At 36.4% G+C, this 21245-nt stretch overlaps 1 protein-coding gene and 1 pseudogene across 10 annotated transcripts in view; one reads left to right on the top strand and one right to left on the bottom strand.

Annotated features, from left to right (window-relative positions):
• ABI2 (abl interactor 2) overlaps nt 1–21245 on the top strand; it is a 120437-nt gene that overhangs the window by 11732 nt on the left and 87460 nt on the right. The window lies entirely within an intron of this gene.
• On the bottom strand, nt 763–1109 carry LOC115287511 (annotated as a pseudogene).

Here is a 21245-nt window from a genome sequence, read left to right as displayed (position 1 = left end):
CTATGCATCAGCATTTCTGTATCTCTTGGGTAAATCCCTAGCAATGCTATTGCTGGGTCATAAGGGAGTTCTATCGATAGTTTTTGGAGGAACCTCCACACTGTTTTCCAGAGCGGCTACACCAGTTTACATTGCCACCAACAGTGTAGGAGGGTGCCTGTCTCTCTACAACCTCGCCAGCATCTATAGTCTCTTGATTTGTTCATTTTAGCCACTCTGACTGGCGTGAGGTGGTATCTCAGTGTGGTTTTGATTTGTGTTTCCCTGATGATGAGTGATGTTGAGCATCGTTTCATGTGCCTGTAGGCCATCTGGATGTTCTCTTTGGAGAAGTATCTGTTGATGTTTTCTGCTCATTTCTTCACTGGGTTATTTGTTTTGTGGGTGTGAAGTTTGGTGAGTTCCTTGTATATTTTAGATACTAGCCCTTTATCTGATATGTCATTTGTAACCATCTTTTCCCATTCTGTCGGTTGCCTATTAGTTTTCTTGATTGTTTTATTTACTTTTAAGAAAGAGAGCACGAGTGGAAGAGGGGTGGGGGGCCGGGGGGATAGAGGCTCCAAAGTGGGTTCTGCGCTGACAGCAGCAAGCCCGATATGGGCTTACCAACCATGAGATCATGACCGGAGCCAAAGTGGGATGCTTAACCAACTGAGCCAACCAGCTACCCCAGTCTCATTTCCTTGAACATAATAGGCATAGTTCTGCTTCTAAACTTTTTTTTTTAAACAAGCTCTGGCTGTTTTTATTTTGTGTGATTTACTTTTCACTAGTTTGTTTTCTCATGCTTCTAATGATATCAGAATCATCTGGATCACTGATAGCTCGTGTGCATACTCTGTAGTATTCCCCACATGCTGTGTCCAGTTCACTGTTATTGCCACTATAGCAATGGCCACCAGTTTTGGCCAATATGACGTAGAGTTCTGTTTCAGATTATCTCAAGGCTGAGCAGTTGTTGGCGAGGATGACCAATTTCACTTTGCTATGTCTCATCATTTTCAGAGATGCTTCTATCCCAGTACATACTTTACACTTTTTGTTATGAGCTGGAGCCTAGAGTTCATCAACTCTAGCAACTATTTCATCTTCTTTGTGGCCACCATCTTCCTGTCTTAGGTGCAGGATGGCCCCAGCTAAGCGTAGCCTCTAAGGTTGCTGGGTGCAAGAAAGGTACCTCAAGACTTTTTACTTTGCATTTACTGTGCCCTCTACCAGGAGTATTCATCCCCAGATACTTGTATCACTGGATCTTTTACCTTTTTTATGCTTTTGATTAAAAGTCAATTTCTTAACGTTTTTTTAACTTAAAAAAACAATTATTTTTTAATTTTAGTATAATTAACATAGTGTTGTATTAGTTTTAGATGTACATTATAGTGATTCAACAATTCTATACATTATTCACTGTTTTCATGGTAAGTGTACTCTTAATCCCCTTCATCTGTTTCACCTGAACATCCATCCTCCTGGTAACCATCAGTTCGTTCTCTATATTTAAGAGTGTTTGTTTACCTTTTTTTCTTTCTTCATTTGCTTCATTTCTTAAATTCACATTTAAGTTAGTGAATTTCACCTTTGAGTGAAATCATATCATATTTGTCTTTCTTTGTCCGGCTTATTTCACTTAGCATTATACCATCTAACTTCATCCATGTTGTTGCAAATAGCAAGATTTCATTCTTTTTTGTGGCTATTTTATTGAACATAAATACCATCTTTTCTTATTAAAAATTTTTCCAGTGTTTTTGAGAGATTACGAGTGGGGGTAGAGCAGAGAGAAAGGGAGACAGAGAATCTGAAGCAGACTCCAGGCTCTGATCTGTCAGCACAGAGCCCAGTCCAGGGCTTGGACTCACGAATCGTGAGATCATGACCTGAGCCACCCAGGAGCCCCTCCCTTTTATTTTATTTTATTTTTTCAGTTGAGCTCTATGTCTCAAACTCACAACCTGAGATCAAGGGTTGCATGCTCTGTTGACTAACCTGGCAGGGTGCCCTATATCACGTCTTCTTTATCCATTCATCCATTGGTGGACACATGGATTCCCTCCATAATTTGTTTTCTATAAATAATTCTGCAGTAAAGATATGGGTACATATATTTTTTCAAATTAGTGTTTTGTATTCTTGGGGTAAATACCTAGTAGTGGAATTACTGGGTTATACGGTATTCTGTTTTTAAGTTTTTGAAGAATTTCCAGATGTTTTCCACAATGGCTGCACCAGTTTATGGTTCCACCAACAGTGCACAAGGGTTCCCTTTTCTCCACACATATTCTTGTGTTACTAATTTTAGTTATTCTGAAAGGTATGAGGTGATTGTGGTTTTGATTTGCATTTCCCTGATGATTAGATCTTGAGTATCTCTTCATATGTCTGTTGGTCATCTGTATATGTCTTATTTGGAGAAATATCTATTCACATCAACTGCTTATTTTTTAATTGGATTATTTATTTTTTGAGTGTTGATTTGTGTAAGTTCTTTATATATTTTGGATGTTAACCACTTATTGGATATATCATTTGCAAAGATCTTCTCCCATTCAGTAGGCTGTTTTTCAGTTTTGTTTCCTTCACTGTGGAAAAGCTGTTTATTTTGATGGATTCCCAATAGTTCTTTTTCTTCTTCTTTTTTCTTCTTCTTTTTTTTGGTTTGTTTTTGTTGTTGTTGTTTCCCTATCTAGGCAAATGTTGGTGTGGCCAGTATCAGAGGAATTACTCTCTGCTTTTCTAGGACTTTTATGGTTTTAGGTCCCACATTTAAGTCTTTAATCCATTTTGAGTTATTTTTGTGTATGGTATAAGAAAGTGGTCAAGTTTCATTCTTAAGCATGTTTCTATCCAGTTTTCCCAATACCATGTGTTGAGAGAAAGTTTCCTTTTTTTTTTTTTATGTTTATTTAATTTGAGAGAGTGGTGTGAGTGGGGTGGGGGCAGGGCAGAGAGAGAGGGAGAGAGAGAGAAAGAATCCCAGGGAGGCTCCATGCTGTCAGCACAGAGCCTGATGCAGGGCTCCATTTCATGAACTGTGAGATCGTATGACCTAAGCCAAAGTCAAGAGTCAGATGTTTAATGTACTGAGCCACCCAGGTTTCCCAAGACTGCCTTTTTTCCATTGCATGTTTTTGCCTCCTTTGTCAAAGATTGACCATATAATTGTGGGTTGATTTCTGGGTTTTCTATTCTGTTCTGTTGATCTATGTGTCTGTTTTTGGCCAATACCATTCTGTTTTGAATCCTACAGCTCTGTAATGTATCTTGAAATCTGAGATTGTGATACCTTGTTTTGTTTTTCTTTTTAAGATTGCTTTGGTTATTCAGGATCTTTTGTGGTTCCATATAAATTTTAGGATTGTTTGCTCTAGTTCTGTGAAAACTGCTGTTGGTATTTTGATAGGAATTGCCTTAAATCTGAAGATTTCTTTGGATAGTAGGGACATTTTAACAATATTTGTTCTTTTAATCTTGAGCATTGAATACCTTTCCATTTGTGTCCTCTTCAGTTTCTTTTATCAGTTTTATAGTTTTTGGAGTACATGTCTTTCACCTCCTTGGTTAAGTTTATGCCTAGATTTAAAAAAAATTTTTTTGGTATAATTGTGTATGTGATTGCTTAATTTTCTTTCTGCTTCTTCATTATTGGTATATAGAAATGCAACAGATTCTGTATATTGATGATGTATTCTGCAACTTGACTGAATTCGTTTATCAGTTTTAGTAGTTTTTTGGTGGAGTCTTCAGGGTTTTCTATATATTGTACCCTGTCATCTGCAAATAGTGAGAGTTTGACTTCTTTACCAATTTGAATGCCTTTTATTTCTTTTTGTGCTGATTGCTGTGGCTAGGACTTCCAGTACTATGTTGAATAAAAGTGGTGAGAATGTATGTACATCCTTATCTTGTTATTGAATTTAGGGCAAAAGCTCTAAGTTTTTCACAATTGAGGATGATGTTAGCTGTGAGTTTTTCACATAAGGACTTATTATTTTGAGGTATGTTCCCTCTCATCCTACTTTGTTGTGGGGTTTTTTTTTTTTATCATGAATGAATGTTGTACTTTCTCAAATGCTTTTTTTTGCATCTTTTGAAACAATGTAGGTTTTTATCTTTCTCTTGTTGATGTGATGTATCTAGTTGATTGATTTGCAAATATTGGATCACCCTTGCATCCCAGGAATTAATCTCACTTGATTGTGGTGAATGATTTTTTAAATGAACTGTTGGATTTGGTTTGCTAATATATTTTTTTTGCATCTGTGTTCAGTGTATCTTGTTTGTTTGCCTGTTCTGTCTCATGGCATGTGAGCTCCATGAGAGCAGGGAGTCTTTTTCATTGTCAGCATCTGGAACCATGCCTGGGACAAAATAGGTATTCAATAAATATTTGTTAAAAGGATAAATTAAGGGTTTTTCTCATAAGCTAGAAAATATCCTTTTGAAAGCAGTGAAATAAATTAATTTTCCAAAATGGAAGAGTTTGTGTATTTATATACAGGTAAGTGAAGTTGGTGAGTATTTTTCATTTGTTCAGGCTATGTAATGTAGATATGACCAAGAATTGAAAGTGGTATTTTACATGTGGGTAGTGCTTTAGAGTTTGTGCAGCAGTTCATTTGCTTTCACTTAATGCATGGTTTATTCTATAGTGGATGCTCCTCAAATATTTGAGTGGATCTATGCTTTTTTGGGCAGTGAGCAAGGAAGATACTCCTATTTTTAAAAAATCAGTTAAGTAAGGGGCGCTTGCATGGCTCAGTCACTTAAGCATTCAACTTTGGCTCAGGTCATGATCTGACAGTTTGTGAGTTTGAGCCCTGCATTGGGCTGTGTGCTGACAGCTCAGAGCCTGGAGCCTGCTTTGGATTCTGTGTCTCTCGCTCGCTCGCTTGCTCTCTCTCTCTCTCTCTCTCTCTCTCTCTCTGCTTCTCCCCCACGGTGCTTGTCTCTCAAAAATGTATAAACATTAACAAAAATCAGTTAAATAAAATCAAGCTTAGTTATGACCCTGCTAAACCAAAATTTTGTAAAGATAGGAATTTTGTTCATTTTTTTGCCTGTGTCCCCTGTGCTTTGTTGAGTAAAATCATTGAAATTATGACTCATACCATCAAAAATTACATATACATCTTTTTCTTTTCTAAAAAATATTATTAAAAATTTTTTTATGATGTTTATTTTTGTGACAGAAACAGGCATGAGTTGGGGGAGGGGCAGAGAGAGGGAGACACAGAATCCTAAACAGGCTCCATCCAGGCTCTGAGCTGTCAACACAGAGCCCGATGTGGGACTCGAACCCATGAACCATTAGATCATGACCTGAGCCGAGGTCAGATGCTTAACCAACTGAGTGAACCAGGTGCCCCCAAATTATTTATTTTTTAATTTACATCCAAGTTAGTTAGCATATAGTTAAACAGTGATTTCAGGAGGAGATTCCTTAATGCCTCTTACCCATTTTCTTTTTCATTTAAGAAATGCTTAATGAGTATATGCCCATGTTGGGAAGTCATTGTTAACTCATGGAAGAGTCTCATTCTATTACCAGTTTTATTGCTATGAAGACTCTCTGTTCATAAAGTCTGAATTAATGGGGTTTGGACTAAATATGGCACAGCTTTTCTTTTGTTGTGGTTGCTGTTATTTGTATTTATCCATTTATCCATTGAAGACTTTCAGTAAAGGCAAGGAGATGCATTGTTAGGAACTTCCAGAACCTAGAAAACAAGATTGAATGGGGGAAGTAACAAAGCATGCCAGCTTTTTTCAATATGTACTACAAGGCATTTTCAGGAAATAGTGCTTGAATATTGATCCATTATCTTTTCCTTTATTTTTTAAAATTTTTATTGAAAAAAAATTTTTTAAATGTTTGTTTATTGGTATGCCTGGGTGGCTCAGTCAGTTAGGTGTCCAACTTCAGCTCAGGTCATGATCTCATGGTTTGTGGGTTTGAGCCCCACATTGGGCTCTGTGCTGACAGCTCAGAGCCTGGAGCTTGCTTCATATTCTGTGTCTCTCTTTCTCCCTGCCTGCCCCTCCCCAGCTTGTGCTCTTTCTCTCTCAAAAATAAATATACGTTAAAAATTTTTAAATGTTTGTTTATTTGAGAGAGAGAGAGAGAGAGAGAGAGAGTGTGTGAGCCAGGGAGGGGCAGGGAGAGAGGGAAACACAGAATCTGGAGCAGGCTTCAGGCTCTGAGTTGTCAGCATAGAGCTGGATGCGGGGCTTGAACTCCTGAACCATGAGATCATGACCTAAGCCGAAATGGGACGTTTAACCACCTGAGCCACCCAGGTGCCCATCCTCTTCTCCTTTAAAACATTTATTCTAATTTTTTTAATGTTTATTTTTGAGAGGGAGACAGTGCGAGTGGAGAGAGAGAGAGAGAGGGAGGCATATCTGAAGCAGGTTCCCAGTTCTGAGCTGTCAGCACAGAGCCTGACGCAGGACTCTAACTCTCAGACTATGAGATCATGACGTGAACCGAAGTCCAACACTTACCCGACTGAGCCATCCAAGCACCCCCAAAAGGTTTATTCTAGAGGACCAGATTCAGAAAGAATTAGAATAATCTAGCTTAACATATAGAACTGTTGTGAGAGAAGAAATTAAAATTTATTGACACTTAATTCATAGTTTCTAGGTTTTTGTCATCTGCATATTTGCTTATGATATAATAATATGTATAATTATGAACTTTATTCATTGGTAAAGTCTACATATAAAATAAATTTAATGTCGGCAGTGTAGTTTGTGGTGTAGATGTGTTATGTGTATGTAATAACAAGGCTTTGTACCCCAGCTTTTTCTTCTTTTGAAATGAATAAAGACTGGATCTCTTGGATTATTAACATGACTTTTTTTTTTTAACATTTTAATTTTAGGGGTGCCTGGGTGGCTCAATTGGTTAAGCATCCGACTTTGGGCTCAGGTCATGATCTCATGGTTTGTGGGTGCAAGCCTCGCGTAGGGTTCTGTGCTGACAGCTCAGAGCCTGGAGCCTGTCTTCAGATTCTGTGTCTCCCTCTCTCTTTGACCCTCCCCTCCTCGCGCTGTCTCTATCTCTCAAAAATAAAAAAACATTAAAAAAATTAAAAACACATTTTAATTTTATTTTGAGAGAGGGAGACACAGAATGTGAAGTAGGCTACAGGCTCTGAGATTTCAGCACGGAACCTGACGCAGAGCTTGAACCCACGAACTGTGAGATCATGACCTGAGCTCAAGTCAGCTGGTTAACCAACTGAACCACCCAGGTGCCCCTAACGTGGCTTTTTTTTTTTTTTAAAGTAGATTAAAGTGTGATTAATTCAGGATTGCCTGGGTGGCTCTGTTAGGTAAGCATCCGAATTTGGATCAGGTCTTGATTTTGTTGTTGGTGAGTTCAAGGCTTACATCAGGCTCTTTGCTGACAGCTTGGAGTCTGGAGCCTGCTACAGATTCTGTCTCCCTCTCTCTCTGCCCAGCCCATCTCATGCTTGTATCTCTCTCAAAAATAAATAGTAAAAATATTTACAAAGTTCTATTAAAATTGGTTTAATATTATTTGATGTTACAGATAGGCTCTTTTGACATGATACATAAATTAGATCAGGTCATTTTTTTATTTCTTCCAAATTTTTATTTAAATTCTGGTTAGTTAACATATAGTATAATATTGGTTTCAGGACTAGGATGTAGTGATTTATCACTTACATGTAATACCCAGTGCTCATCATAACAGGTGTCCTTAATACTCATTGCCCATTTAGCCCATTCCTCACCTACTGCCCTCTGTTAACCCTCAGTTTGTTCTATTGATTACTTCTCTCTTTTTTTCCCCCTTACCTTATGTTCATCTTGTTTCCTAAATTCTACATATGAGTGAATTCATAAAGTATTTGTCTTTCTCTGACTTATTTTGCTTAACATAATATACTTTAGCTCCATCCACATTGTTGCAAATAGCAAGATTTACTTATTTTTGATGGCTGAGTAATATTCCTGTGTGTGTGTGTGTGTGTGTGTGTGTGTGTGTGTGTGTGTGTACATCTTTATCCATTCATCAGTCGATGGACATTTGAGCTTTTTCAATAGTTTGACTATTGTTGATAATGCTGCTATAAACATCAGGGTGCATGTACCCCTTCAAATCTGTATTTTTGTATCCTTGGGTTAATACCTAGTAGTTCAATTGCTGGATGGTAAGATAGTTCTTTTTTTTAACTCTTTGAGGAGCCTGCATATTTTGATCCAGAGGGGCTGCATCAGTTTGTATTCCTACCAACAGATGGATTCTTCATCGCCTTGCCAACATTTGTTGTTTCCTGTGTTGTTAATTTTAGCCATTCTGATAGGTGTGAGGTGGTATCTCATTGTGGTTTTAATTTGTATTTTTCTGATAATGAGTAATGTTGAGCATCTTTTCATGTGTCTGTTCTCCATCTGGATGTCTTCTCTGGAAAAAATGTCTTTTCATGTCTTCTGCTCATTTATTAACTGGATTGTTTGTATTTTTAGTGTTGAGTTTGATAAGTTCTTTATAAACTTGGATACTAACACTTTATCTGATATGTCATTTGCAAATGTCTTCTCCCATTCCATAGGCTACCTTTTAGTTTTGTTGACTCTTTGCTGTGCAGAAGCTTTTTGTCTTAAAGTCCCAGTACTTCATGTTTGCTTTTGTTTCTCTTGCCTCCTGGAACGTAGTGAGAAGTTGCTAAGGCGGCCAAGCTCAAAGAGGTTGCTGCTTGTGTTCTCCCCAAGGATTTTGATGTTTTCCTATTTCACATTTAGGTCTTTTATCCATTTTGAATTTATTTTTGTGTATGGTGTAAGAAAGTGGTCCAGTTTTATCCTTCTGCATGTTGCTATTGAGTTTTCCCAGCACCATGTGTTGAAGAGACTGTCTTTTTTCCATTGGATATTCTTTCCTGCTTTCTTGAAGATTAGTTGACAGTATAGTTGTGGGTCCATATCTAGGTTTTCTATTCCGTTCCATTGTAAATCAGGTCATTTTTGGCTACTACTTTAATCCTGGTCCCCTCTCTGCCTTTCCAAATGTAACAGTTGTCATCAGTTTGTTAAAACTCTGTTCAACTGGGGCACCTGGGTGGCTCAGTCATTTAGACGAGATCGGGCACATTCAGGGTGGTATGGCCATTGATAGCTCAGTCAGTTAAGTGTCCGGCTTCGGCTCAGGTCATGTTCTCACGGTTCATGAGTTTTAGTCCCACGTCGGGCTTTGAGCTGACAGCTCAGAGCCTGGAGCTTGCTTTAATTTCTGTCTCCCTGTCTCTCTGTCCCTCCCCTGCTCACACTCTGTTTCTTTTCCTCTCAAAAATAAATAAACGTTAGAAAAAGTTTTAAAAACCTCTTTTAACTGATTTTTTTCATTTTGTTTTAAACAACATTGATGTAACAGAAGTCACCATTTTAACCATGTTAATAAAATGTACAATTCATTGGTTTTTAATGTATTTACAGAGGTGTGCAACCATTATTGAATCTAATTTCAGAACATTTTCACCATCCCAGAGAAAACCTGTACCCATTAAACCATCACTCCACATTTCCCTGTCCCTTCACTTCTTGGCGACCACAAATCTACTTTCTGTCTCTAGATTTGTCTGTTTTGGACATTTCATATTAATGGAAACATAATATGTGGCCTTTGGTGTGAGGCTTATTTCACTTACTGTAATAATATCTAAAACATTCGTCTATATTATAGTAACATGTTTCAGTATAGGCATACCCCGGAGATACTGGAGTTTGGTTACAGTGCACTGTAGTAAAGCAAGTCAAATCAAATTTTTGGTTTCCCAGTACATATAAAAGTTATTATTACACTGTAACTCTAGTCTGTTAAGTGTGTAATAGCATGTTGTCTTAAAAAATGTATATACTTCTTATTAAAAAGTACTTTATTGCTAGGGCACGTAGCTAGCTGTCAGTAGAGCATGTGACTGTTGATCTCAGGGTTGAGTTCAGGCCCACATTGGGCTTAGAAATTAGTTTAAAAAATACCTTATTCTTAAAAAATGCTACCCATTGTCTGAGTTTTCAGGGAATCATAAACATTGGTCATGGATTCCCATAAAATATAATGTAAAAATTTGAAATATTGTGAGAATTACCAAAATGTGAAGTGAGCAAATGCTGTTGGAAAAATGGCACCTATGGATTTGTTTGATGCAGAGTTGCTGCAAAATTTTAGTTTGTAAAAAGCAATGTCTGTGAAGTGCAGTTAAGTATGCTTGTACTTCATTCCTTTCTGTGGCCGAACAATATTTAATTATATGGGTACCACATTTTGTTTTATCCATTCATCAGTTGATGGATATTTGGGTTGTTTCCACCTTTTGGTTATGAATAATGTTGCCATGAACATTGATGTACAAGCTTTTGTGTAAATGTATATTTTAAATTCTCCTGGGTGTATGTAGGAGTGGAATTCCTGGGTCATATGGTAACTTTATTTTTAGCTTTTTGATTGACTTTCAACCTTTTTTCCATATTGGTTGCACTCTTTACATTTCTACCAATAGTATGTGAGAGTTCCAATTGCTCTACGTCCTTGAAAATAGTTATTTTCTGGTTTAAAGAAAAGTTATAGCCGGGGCGCCTGGGCGGCTCAGTCGGTTAAGGCTCCGACTTCGGCTCAGGTCAGATCTCACGTTCCTGGGTTCAAGCCCTGCATCAGGCTCTGTGCTGACAGCTGGCTCAGAGCCTGGAGCCTGCTTCGGATTCTGTGTCTCTTTCTCTCTGTGCTTCTCCCCCTCTCATGCTCTGTGTCAAAAATAAATAAAATATAAAAAAAAATTTAAGAAAAAAAAAAGAAAAGTTATAGCCATTGTTGTTGGTGTGAAGTGGTATGCCATTGTGATTTTGATTAATATTTCTTTAATTACTAATAATGTTGAGTATCTTTCCATATGCTTATTGACCATTCTTAGGAGAAAAGTCTCTTCAAGTTCTTTATTTTTTCTGTGATCACTTTTTAATTGCATTATTTACCTTTTTCATTGTTGTGAGAGTTATTTATGTATTTTGGATAGCAGATTCTTAACTAGATACATGATTTGCAAATATTTGTGTCCAGTTTGTTGGTTGTTATTTTGTTCTTGATAATGTCCTTTGGTGCACAGAAGTTTCTAGTTTTGGTGAAGTCCAAATGATCTATTTTAGTTTTTGTGTATTTGTTGTCATATTTAAGAACTTTGCTTAAACCAGGGTCATGAAGATTTATACCTATGTTTGCTTCCAAGAATTTTATAGTTTTAGCTAAAAATGTGTTGCTTATTGTATCTGACATCTTTCATTTAGCATAGTATTTTCAGAGTTCATCCATGTTGTGTAGCATATATTAGTAGTACTTGAACCCATTTTATGGTTGAATAATATTCCATTGTATATAATTTTTGGTGTGCTTTATTTAGGTCTTTGACCCATTTTGTGTTCTTTTTGTTATGTTTTGTGTAAGGTATGAATCCATTGTTAGTCTTTTGAATATTAATATGCAGTTTTCTCAGTACCATTTGTTGAAAAGACTTTTTCTCCCCATTGATGGTCTTAACATTAGCTTAAAAAATTAATTGATCATATATATGGGTTTATTCCTGAGCTCTGTTTCACTTCATTGATCCATATTCCAACTTAGTAGTCACACCACACTGTTTTGATTATGGTAGCTTTGTAATGATTTTTAAAATTCTGAAATAGAAACCTTCCAACTTCATTCTTCTATTTCAAGGTTGTTTTGATTATTTCAAGGTCTCTATAATGCTATATGAATTTTAGGATCAGCTTATTCTTTTTTTGCAAAATGAGCATCTGGATTTTGATAGGGATTGCATTGAATGTGTATCATTTTTAGGTGTATTTCTTTTGTAAGAATGCTAAGTCTTTGAGTCCATTAACTCAGGGTGTGTTTCCATTTTTCAGTCTTCTATAATCTTTTTAAGTGATGATTTGTAGTTTTCAGTGTACAAGTCTTAGTTCTTCTTAGTTAAGTTTATTACAAATACTTTATTTATAAGTGGTATTAGTTTCTTAATTTAATTTCCATATTGTTCATTGCAAGTAATGGATATAACAAGTGGTTTTTTTTTAAATGTTGATTTTGTATTCTTACTGAACTTGTTTATTAACTCTAATAGTTTTCTTGTAGATTTTTTAGTGTTCTGTTAATGGATCATGTCATTTGTGAATAGTGATGATTTTACTTGTTTCTTTCCAATCTGGCTATCTTTTATTTATTATTCTTGGTTAACTGCCCTGGCTAGAAATTCTAGTATATTGTTTAACAGAAGTGGCAAGAATGAGCATCTTTGTCTTGAGAAAAGCTTTCAGTCTTTCACCATTAAGTATTACGTTCGTTGTGGGTTGTTCATAGATGCTGCTTATCAGATTGAATATGTCCTCTTCTATTCTTTATTTAAATGTGTTTCTCATGAAAGGATATTGAATTTGTCAGGTAATTGTTCTACATCTGTTGAGATGATCATGTGTTTTCTCCCCTTCCTTCTTTTACATGGTGTATTACATTGATTGGTTTTCCTATGTTGAACCCTTTTTGTATCCCTGGGTTATATCCCACTTGGTCATGGCATATGATCCCGTTAGTATACTGCTTGATTCCGTTTGCTAGTATTTTATTATAGATTTTGTGTTAGGGGGAATACTGGTCTGTAGTTTTCTTGTTAAGTCTTTGGTTTTGGTATTGGAGAAATGTTGTGAAGAATAGAATAAATTGGGAAGCATTTCTTTCCTTTTTTTTTTCAGTTTTGTGGAAGAGTTCATATAAATTTGGTATTATTTCTTCCTTTTGACCTCACCACTGATGTTACTGAAGCCTAAATTATTCTTTGTGAGATGGTTTTTCACAAAAATTTAAATTTCTTTAGTAGATGTAGGGCTATTCAGGTTAATCTTTTTTTTTTTAATGTTTATTTTTGAGAGAGAGTGGGAGCTGGGGAGGATCAGAGAGAGAGAGAGAGAGGGAGACAGGATCTAAAGCAGGTTCCATGCTGACAGCAGAATGTCTAAAGCGGGGCTTTAACTCACAAATTGTGAGTGAGATCATCACCTGAGCCAAAGTTGAATGTTTAACTGACTGAGTCACCCAGGTGCTTCCCCCCTTAATATCTTTTACATGTCTGTAGAATCTTTAGTAATATCACCTTTTGAGATCTCTTTTGTAATAGGATTTCTGGATTTTTCATTAAGTTTTAAATTTTAATTCCATTATAGTGAACATATAGTGTTATATGTACAGTATCCATCATGATAAGTGTACTCTTTAATCCCATCACCTGTTTCACCCATTTCCCCACCCACCACCCCTTTGGTAACCAGCAGTTTGTTGTCTGTAGTTGAGAGTCTGTTTCTTGGTCTGTCTTTCTCTTTATTTCTTTCTTTGCTTTTTGTTTTGTATCTTAAATTTCACATATGAGTGAAATCATATGGTATTTATCTTTCTCAGACTGACATTTCAATGAGTATAATACTGTCTAGTTCCATCCATGTCATTGAGAATGGCAGTATTTCATTTTTAAAAAATTTTTTATGTTTATTATTGAGACAGAAACAGAGCATGCATGGGGAGGGGACAGAGAGAGAGAGGGAGACACAGAACCTGAAGACAGGCTGCAGGCTTTGAGCTGTAAGCACAGAGCCCGACATGGGGCTCAAACCTTCAAACCATGAGATCATGACCTGAGCCAAAGTCGGCCGCTTAACCGACTCAGCCACCCAGGTGCCTCAGTATTTCATTGTTTTTTTTATGGTTCGGTGATAGTCTGTAGTATGTTTGAGTGTGTGTGTGTATGTGTATACACATTTTCATTATCCATTCATCTATCGGTGGATTTTTGAGCTGCTTCCTTACCATGACTGTTGTACATAATGCTACTATAAAGAAAGGGATGCATATATCCCCTTGAATTAGTGTTTTCATATTCTTTGGGTAAATACCCAGTAATACAATTACTGGTCATAGGGTAGTTCTATTTTTAACATTTTGAGGATCATCCATACTATTTTCTAGAGTGGCTGCACCAATTTGCATTCCTACCAATAGTGCAAGAGTGTTCCTTTTTCTCCACATCCTTGCCAACACTTGTTTCTTTAAAAATTTTGTTTATTTATTTTTAATGTTTTTTATTTATTTTTAAGAGGCAGTGTGAGCAGGAGAGGGTCAGAGAGAGAGGGAGATACAGAATCCGAAGTAGGTTCCAGGCTTTGAGCTGTTAGCACAGAGCCTGATGCGGGGCTCAAACCCATGAACCGTGAGATCATGACCTGAGCCGAAGCCGGACACTTAACCAACTGAGCCACCCAGGCGCCCCTAAAAATTTTTTTAATGTTTGTTTATTTTTGAGAGAGAGAGATTCAGTGTGAGTGGGGAGGGGCAGAAAGAGGAAGACACAGAATCTAAAGCAGGCTCCAGGCTCTGAGATGTCAGCACAGAGCTGATGCAGCTCTCGAACTCACTAACCGGAAGATCATGACCTGAGCCAAAGTTAAAACACTTAACCGATTGAACCACCCAGGCACCCCAACACTGTTGTTTCTTGACTTATTTTAGCCATTCTTATAAATGTGTTATAAATATCTCATTGTGGCTTTGATTTGTATTTCCCTGATACGAATGATGTTGAGAATCTTCCTATTTTTTATTTTTTTATTAAAAAATTTTTTTTAAATGTTTTATTTGTTTTTGAGACAGAGAGATTCAGAGCATGAGCAGGGAGGGGCAGAGAGAGAGGGAGTCACAGAATCAGAAGCAGGCTCCAGGCTCTGAGCTGTCAGCATGGAGCCCAATGTGGGACTTTAACCCACGAATGTGAGATCATGACCTGAGCTGAGGTCGGAGGCTCAACCGACTGAGCCACCCAGGCTCCCTGAAAATCTTCCTATTTTTTAAAAAGATTTTATCTATTTATTTTTAAGTTTATTTATTTTGAGCATGGAGCCTGATGTGGGGCTCAATCTCATGATTGTGATATTGTGACCTGAGTAGCTGAACTCAAGACTTGGATGCTTAACTGACTGAGCCACCCAGGCACACCCTATAATAACTATTTTAGTGACCTTGTTGCTAATTTTAACATTTGGGTCAATTATAGATGGGTTTCAGTTGATTTTTGTCCTTCTTACCAATCATATTTTCCTCCTTTTATGTCTGGTAACTTTTGATTGGTCACCACTCATTGTGATTATTAATTTACTTGGTGCTTGATTTTTTTTTTTAATCTTCTATAAATGTTCTTAAGCTTTATTCTTGAATGCAGTTTACTTAGTTGGAAATCATTTAATCCTTTTGTGTCTTTTATGATTTGTTTGTTGTGAAGAGTGGACTGTTCTCACTATAATAATTAGTCTAGGGCTTAATTATTCCCCACTACTCAGAAGGGAAGACTCTCTAGTGTAACCAGTTCCCCATGAATTGGGAAGCTTTCCGTTTTGTCTGGTAGGAGCATACACTATCTTCTATCTTGTGTGAGGACCAGGCATTCTTCTTTAAAATCCTTTTAGCTGATTCTCTCCCCACCATTGAGTAGTTTTCTCCTATACATGCACTGATCACTAAAGGGAGATCCTCTGGACATCTCTGGATTTTTCTCTGTAACACTCTGCTACTTCTGACTTATGAACTGTATTTACCTTGATCTTCCCAGTTTTTTGCCTGTGTCTACTGAACTCCAACTTCTGGCAATAAATAAATAAGTAAATAAGTACCAATACTACCTATGTAAGCAGAATTCTTTTCTCCTTCTAATCCAGGATCCATTTTAGGATTTCTGATTGCACTTATTTGTCATGTCATTATAATCCTTAATTTAGACCAGTTCCTTAACTCTTCTTTATTTCACTACATGGACGTTTTTGAAAGGTATATGCCAGTGTTTTTTGTTGTTGTTTTGTTTTGTTTTTTATTGTCCCTCAATTGGTATTTCTCTGAATATTTCCCTGTGATAACACTTCATGCATTTTTATATATTTGGCAGGAAATAATGATAATAAGTTCTCAGCACAGAGCATTACCATTAAGAGAGTATCATTATGGGAGATGTTAAATTTGACTACTTGTTTCAAATGGTGCTTGTCATATTTCTGTTATGTAAAGTTCCTTTTTTCCCTTTTTTTAATGATTAATTTTCTTACATTGCTTTCATATCCATGTATGATTTTTGCTTGAATCACTTATTGCTTTGGTAGTTGTAAAATAATAATTCTATAAATGTTGTTTCCTGATGTACTCATTCGATATTTGGTTTGGGAAATGAGTGGGGTAGTGCATTCCTGCTCACGCTGTGGTTTGTGATGGTCAGAGCAATGTGGGAGCATTAAGTTTTTGTGGTAGTGTTGCATTGTCCAGTTACTGAATTCATGAGTTTGAGTGCTAAGATGTGGCACATTTATTTTTTGGATGATGCACATTGACTATGGATTCTATATCCGGCAGTAATTAAATGCCAATTTCCTGATTATAGCATAGTAAGGTGGTGTGTTTCACCACTTAAAGAGTTTCAGTAGTTGCCTTCTGTTTATTCTCACATTCTGGGTGGGACAGTTCTATAATTTTGTTGTGGACATGATTTCTGGACGTGTATCTTAGAACTTCTTCCTCTAGTGTATCCTAGGAAACACTCAGTGCCTTGTAGAAATTTCTCAATGTGAATGTGGCACGGTTCCCCACCCCACCCCTATCTATATTGAAATATAACTGACATGTAACATTGTGTTAAGTTTAATGTATACATTTGATGATTTAATACATGTATATGTTGTGAAATGATTATCACAATAGGGTCACACCTCTATCATGTCACTTACTTGTTTTTGGGGGGAGCGGTAGTGAGAACATTCATGGTTTACTCATTTTTTAAGTTTCTGTTTATTTTAAGAGGGGGGAGGGGTAAAAAAAGAGAGGAGAGAGGGAGTCCCAAGCAAGTGTCACTCTGTCAGTGCAGAGCCTAATGTGGGGCCTGAGTTCATGAACTGTGAGATTGTGACCTGAGATGAAATCGAGTCAGATGCTTAACTGAGCTACCCAGGTGCCCCAAGATTTACTCTTTTAGCAACTTTCAAGTATATGATATGGTATTTTAACTGTAGTCACCATGGTATACATGAGATTCCCAGAATTTAATTCACCTTACAACTAGAAGTTAGTATCATTTGACAAATATCTTCCCATATCCCCCACCCTGTAGCTTTCGGCAGCCACCATTCTGTTCTCTATTTTTACAGGTTGGGCTCTTCTAGATCCCACATTTAAGTGAGAGTGTACAGTATTTCTTTTTCTCTAACTTATTTCACTTAGCATAATGCCCTCCATGCCCACTCATGTTATTGCAAATTGCAGGAATTCCTCATTTCTCATGGCTAAATGGTACTCGTGTGTGTGTGTGTGTGTATGACATTTTCTTTATCCATCCGTCTGTAGATGAACACTTGACTATTGTGGATAATGCTGTAGTGAACACATGAATACAGATACCTCTTTGAGATAGTCATTTCATTTTCTCGGGATATATATACACAGAAGTGGGATTCCTGGGTCACTTGGTAGTTCTATTTTCAACTTTTTTAGGTACCTCCATCCGTATTTCCAAAGTGGATGTACTGATTTACATTCCCATCAACATTGTCTCCACATCTTTGCCAACACTAACTGATATGTTTTTTTCTTTTTAATGATAGCCATTCTAGTAGGTGTGAGGCGATATGTCATCATTTAGATTTGCATTTTCCTGATGATTAGTGATGTTGAGCACCTCATTGTGTACCTTTTGCCCATTTGTATAACTTTTTCAGAAAAATGTATATTCAATATATTCAATTTGCCCATTTTTTGTCCAGTTTGTATTTTTTAAAGATTCATAATTTATTAAGATTAAAAAAAATCTTTATTCTTAGAAAGAGAGACAGAACGTGAGAGGGGGAGAGGTAGAGAGAGGGAGACACAGAATCTGAAGCAGGCTTCAAGCTTTGAGCTGTCAGCACATAGCCCAACATGGGGCGCAAACTCAAACTGCAAGATCATGACCTGACCTGAAGTCGGTCACTTAACCTACTGAGCCACCTATGCACCCAGTTGTTTGTATTTTTGCTCCTGATTTGTTTGCTTTTGATTTGATTCCTTGTATATTTTGAATATTAACTCCTTATTAGGTATATGGTTTGCAGATATTTTCTTTAATTCTGTAGATTGTCTTTTTATTTTGTTGATGGTTTCTTTTGCTGTGTAGAAGCTTTTTATTTTGATGTAGTCTGACTTCTTCATTTTTACTTTTGTTGCTTGTGGCTTTTAGTGTCACATCCAAAAAATAGTTCTGAAGATCCATGTCAAGGAGCTTTTTCCTTGTGTTTTCTTCTAGGAGTTTTATAGTTTCAGGTCTCACATTTAAGTCTTTAGTCCAAATTGAGTTAATTTTTGTGAGTGGTATAAGATGGAGTCCAGTTTCGTTTTTCTACATGTGATTGTCCAGTTCTCCCAAAACCATTTATTGAAGAGATTGTCCTTTACCCATTGAGTATTCTTGACTCATTTGTCAAATATAGATTGACAGTTGATGTGAAAAATTTACTTGTAGCTTTTGATTCTGTTCCATTGGGTTGTCTGTTTTTATGCCAGTATCATAATGTTTTGATTATTATAGCTTGGTAATATAAAGTCAAGTGTGATGCTTTCAGCTTTTGATTCTTTTTTCTTAGGTTTTCTTTGGCTATTTGGGGTCTTTTATGATTTCACATGAATTTTAGGATTGTTTTTCCTATTTCTGTGAAAAATGTGGCACTGTTTCTTATAACTGAATCCTAAATGATACACCATTGGTCTCTAAGAGGTTAATGTTAAAACATTTGTCAGTAGTCTTTGGATGTGGAGAGAAACTGATGCTCTGTTCTGTGCTGTTTATTATTTTTGTATTGAGGTATACTGGCATATAATATTAGTTTTAGGTATACAACAAAATGCCTTGATATTTTTATATATTGGAAAATGATTACCACAGTAAATCTAGCTAATATCCATCACTGCACATAGTTATAGAATTTCTTTTTTCTTGTGATAAGAACTTTTAAGATCTATCTTAGCGACTTTCAAGTATATCATACAATATTAACAACTATGGTCACCATGCTGTACATTCCATCCTTGTAACATATTTATGTGCTACTGGTTACTGACTCTCTAATATCTCTCTTGCTTTTGAATTAGAGTGTAGTAGCATCATTTGTTTTTTGTTGTTGTTTGTTTGTTTCTGTTTATAAGGCAATAGGTGGAGGAGCATGGTGGAAGGGCTTCTGATGACTTACCTAGCCTGTTGGGACTTCTATCTTAATTATTTATTTACATTTTTGATCATTTATGCTTTAATATTTTTCTTCATTATGGACACCTTTTTTTTGTAGGTAGAAAAGTGTAAATACAAAAAGGGAAATCAATCTGTGAATTATTGTTTCAGTATTTGTAATTCTAAATTATTTCAGAAGTATAGAGAAAATACGTAAGTTCTCAAAAGGACTTATTTTGTCAGATTTAATATTTTCATGTTTTTGTTAATCCAGGTATAAATAACTCCAATTAAGAATTTAGATGTATTTTGGGGGGCGCCTGGATGGCTCAGTCGGTTGAATGTCCGGCTTTGGCTCAGGTCAGGATATCACGGTTCGTGGTTTGAGCCCCGCGTCGGGCTCTGTGCTAACAGATAGTTCAGAGCCTGGAGCCTGTCTTTGATCCTGTTTCCCTCTTTCTCTGACCCTCCCCTACTCGAGCTGTCTCTCTCTCTCTCTCTCAAATATAAATAAAACATTAAAAAAATAAAAAAAGAATTTAGATGTATTTCTATCAAAAATAATGAAATCTTGCCATTTACAATGATGTGGATGGAACAATAGTGTCTTATACTAAGCAGAATAAATCAGTTAGAGGAAGACAAATACCATATGATTTCATTCAGACGTGGAATTTAAGAACCAAACAAATGAACATAGGAGAAGGCAAGGAAAAAGAAAATAGATAAAAACAGAGAGGGAGGCAAACCATAAGAGACTCTTAACTATAGAGAACAAACTGAGGATTGCTGGAGGGGAGATGGATGGGTGCAATGGGCTAAATGGGTGGTGGGCATTAAGGAGGGCACTTGTGTTGAGCACTAGGCATTATGTGTAAGTGATGAGTCACTAAATTCTACTCTTGAAACTAGTACTACACTATATGTTAACTAACTTGAATCTAAATAAAATCTTGGAAGGAAAAAAATAATTTAGGTGCATTTTTTTAGATGTATTTCTAATTTCCTGTGACTTGAAATGCCAAGTATTACTGTTGATTTGTTATTTTCCAGATGTTCTTTACATTAATGATAAAGCTTTTTGTTTAATCTTTGTTTAGAAAGAATTTTACCTAGAAGTGTAACTTTACCATCTCACAATTGCAAATAAGGACTGACATGAATATTATTGTTCATAAAAAGGGAAGTTAGTCTTTAAAACTTCCAGCAGGGCCAGCGGTTGCTTTTAAGCAATAAAGATATATTGTGAAGAAAAACTGAAGAATCATAATTTTTTGTAAATAAATATTTTCTTTTCATAAGCACTGTTTTATTTATTCTTAGAAGTTTTTTGTGTTTTACTGCTTAATTTCTTCACCCAACATAGTGCTCAACTCACAACACTAAGATCAAGAGTCATATGCTCTACCAACTGAGCCAGCCAGGTTCCCCCCTATATTTTCTTTTTTTAATAAGATTGCTTGTGATAAAAATTTGCTTCTAATGTAACTCTGTGTGGACTTTTCCAAACAGGATTTCAGAATGTGTTCTTTCTCAACTACTTAAATCTTTGAGAAACTTAGTGTTGCAGACATGCACAAAACAGAGAAGTCTCTAAAATCCTATTTTTGTGTTTGGCATCTTTTACAAGTTTGTGGTAACGAAAAAGTTATTTTTTCTTTGCTGATCTTGTTGTATCTTAGAAGGAGATAATTCTACTTGGGGGCATATAACTACTAGTAAGCATGTTTATCATCATTGAGTGGGATACACCATGTTGCTGGCTGAATGAATACATTAATTGTAGGAAGGAAAGTGAGGCATTGAGAAATAATAATCTGCTATTGGTCTTTTTTTTTTCCATAATATTTTATTGTCAAATTGTTTTCCATACAACACCCAGTGCTCTTCCGCTTAAGTGCCCTCCACCATCACCACCACCTCTTTTCCCCCCTCCCCCTTCCCCCTCAACCC

The sequence above is a fragment of the Suricata suricatta genome, chromosome 3 (assembly GCF_006229205.1).
Source record: "Suricata suricatta isolate VVHF042 chromosome 3, meerkat_22Aug2017_6uvM2_HiC, whole genome shotgun sequence".
NCBI classification, from domain to species: Eukaryota; Metazoa; Chordata; class Mammalia; order Carnivora; family Herpestidae; genus Suricata; species Suricata suricatta.
The sequence above is the reverse complement of the archived record's forward strand: the minus strand, read 5'-3'. Positions and strand labels throughout refer to the sequence as shown.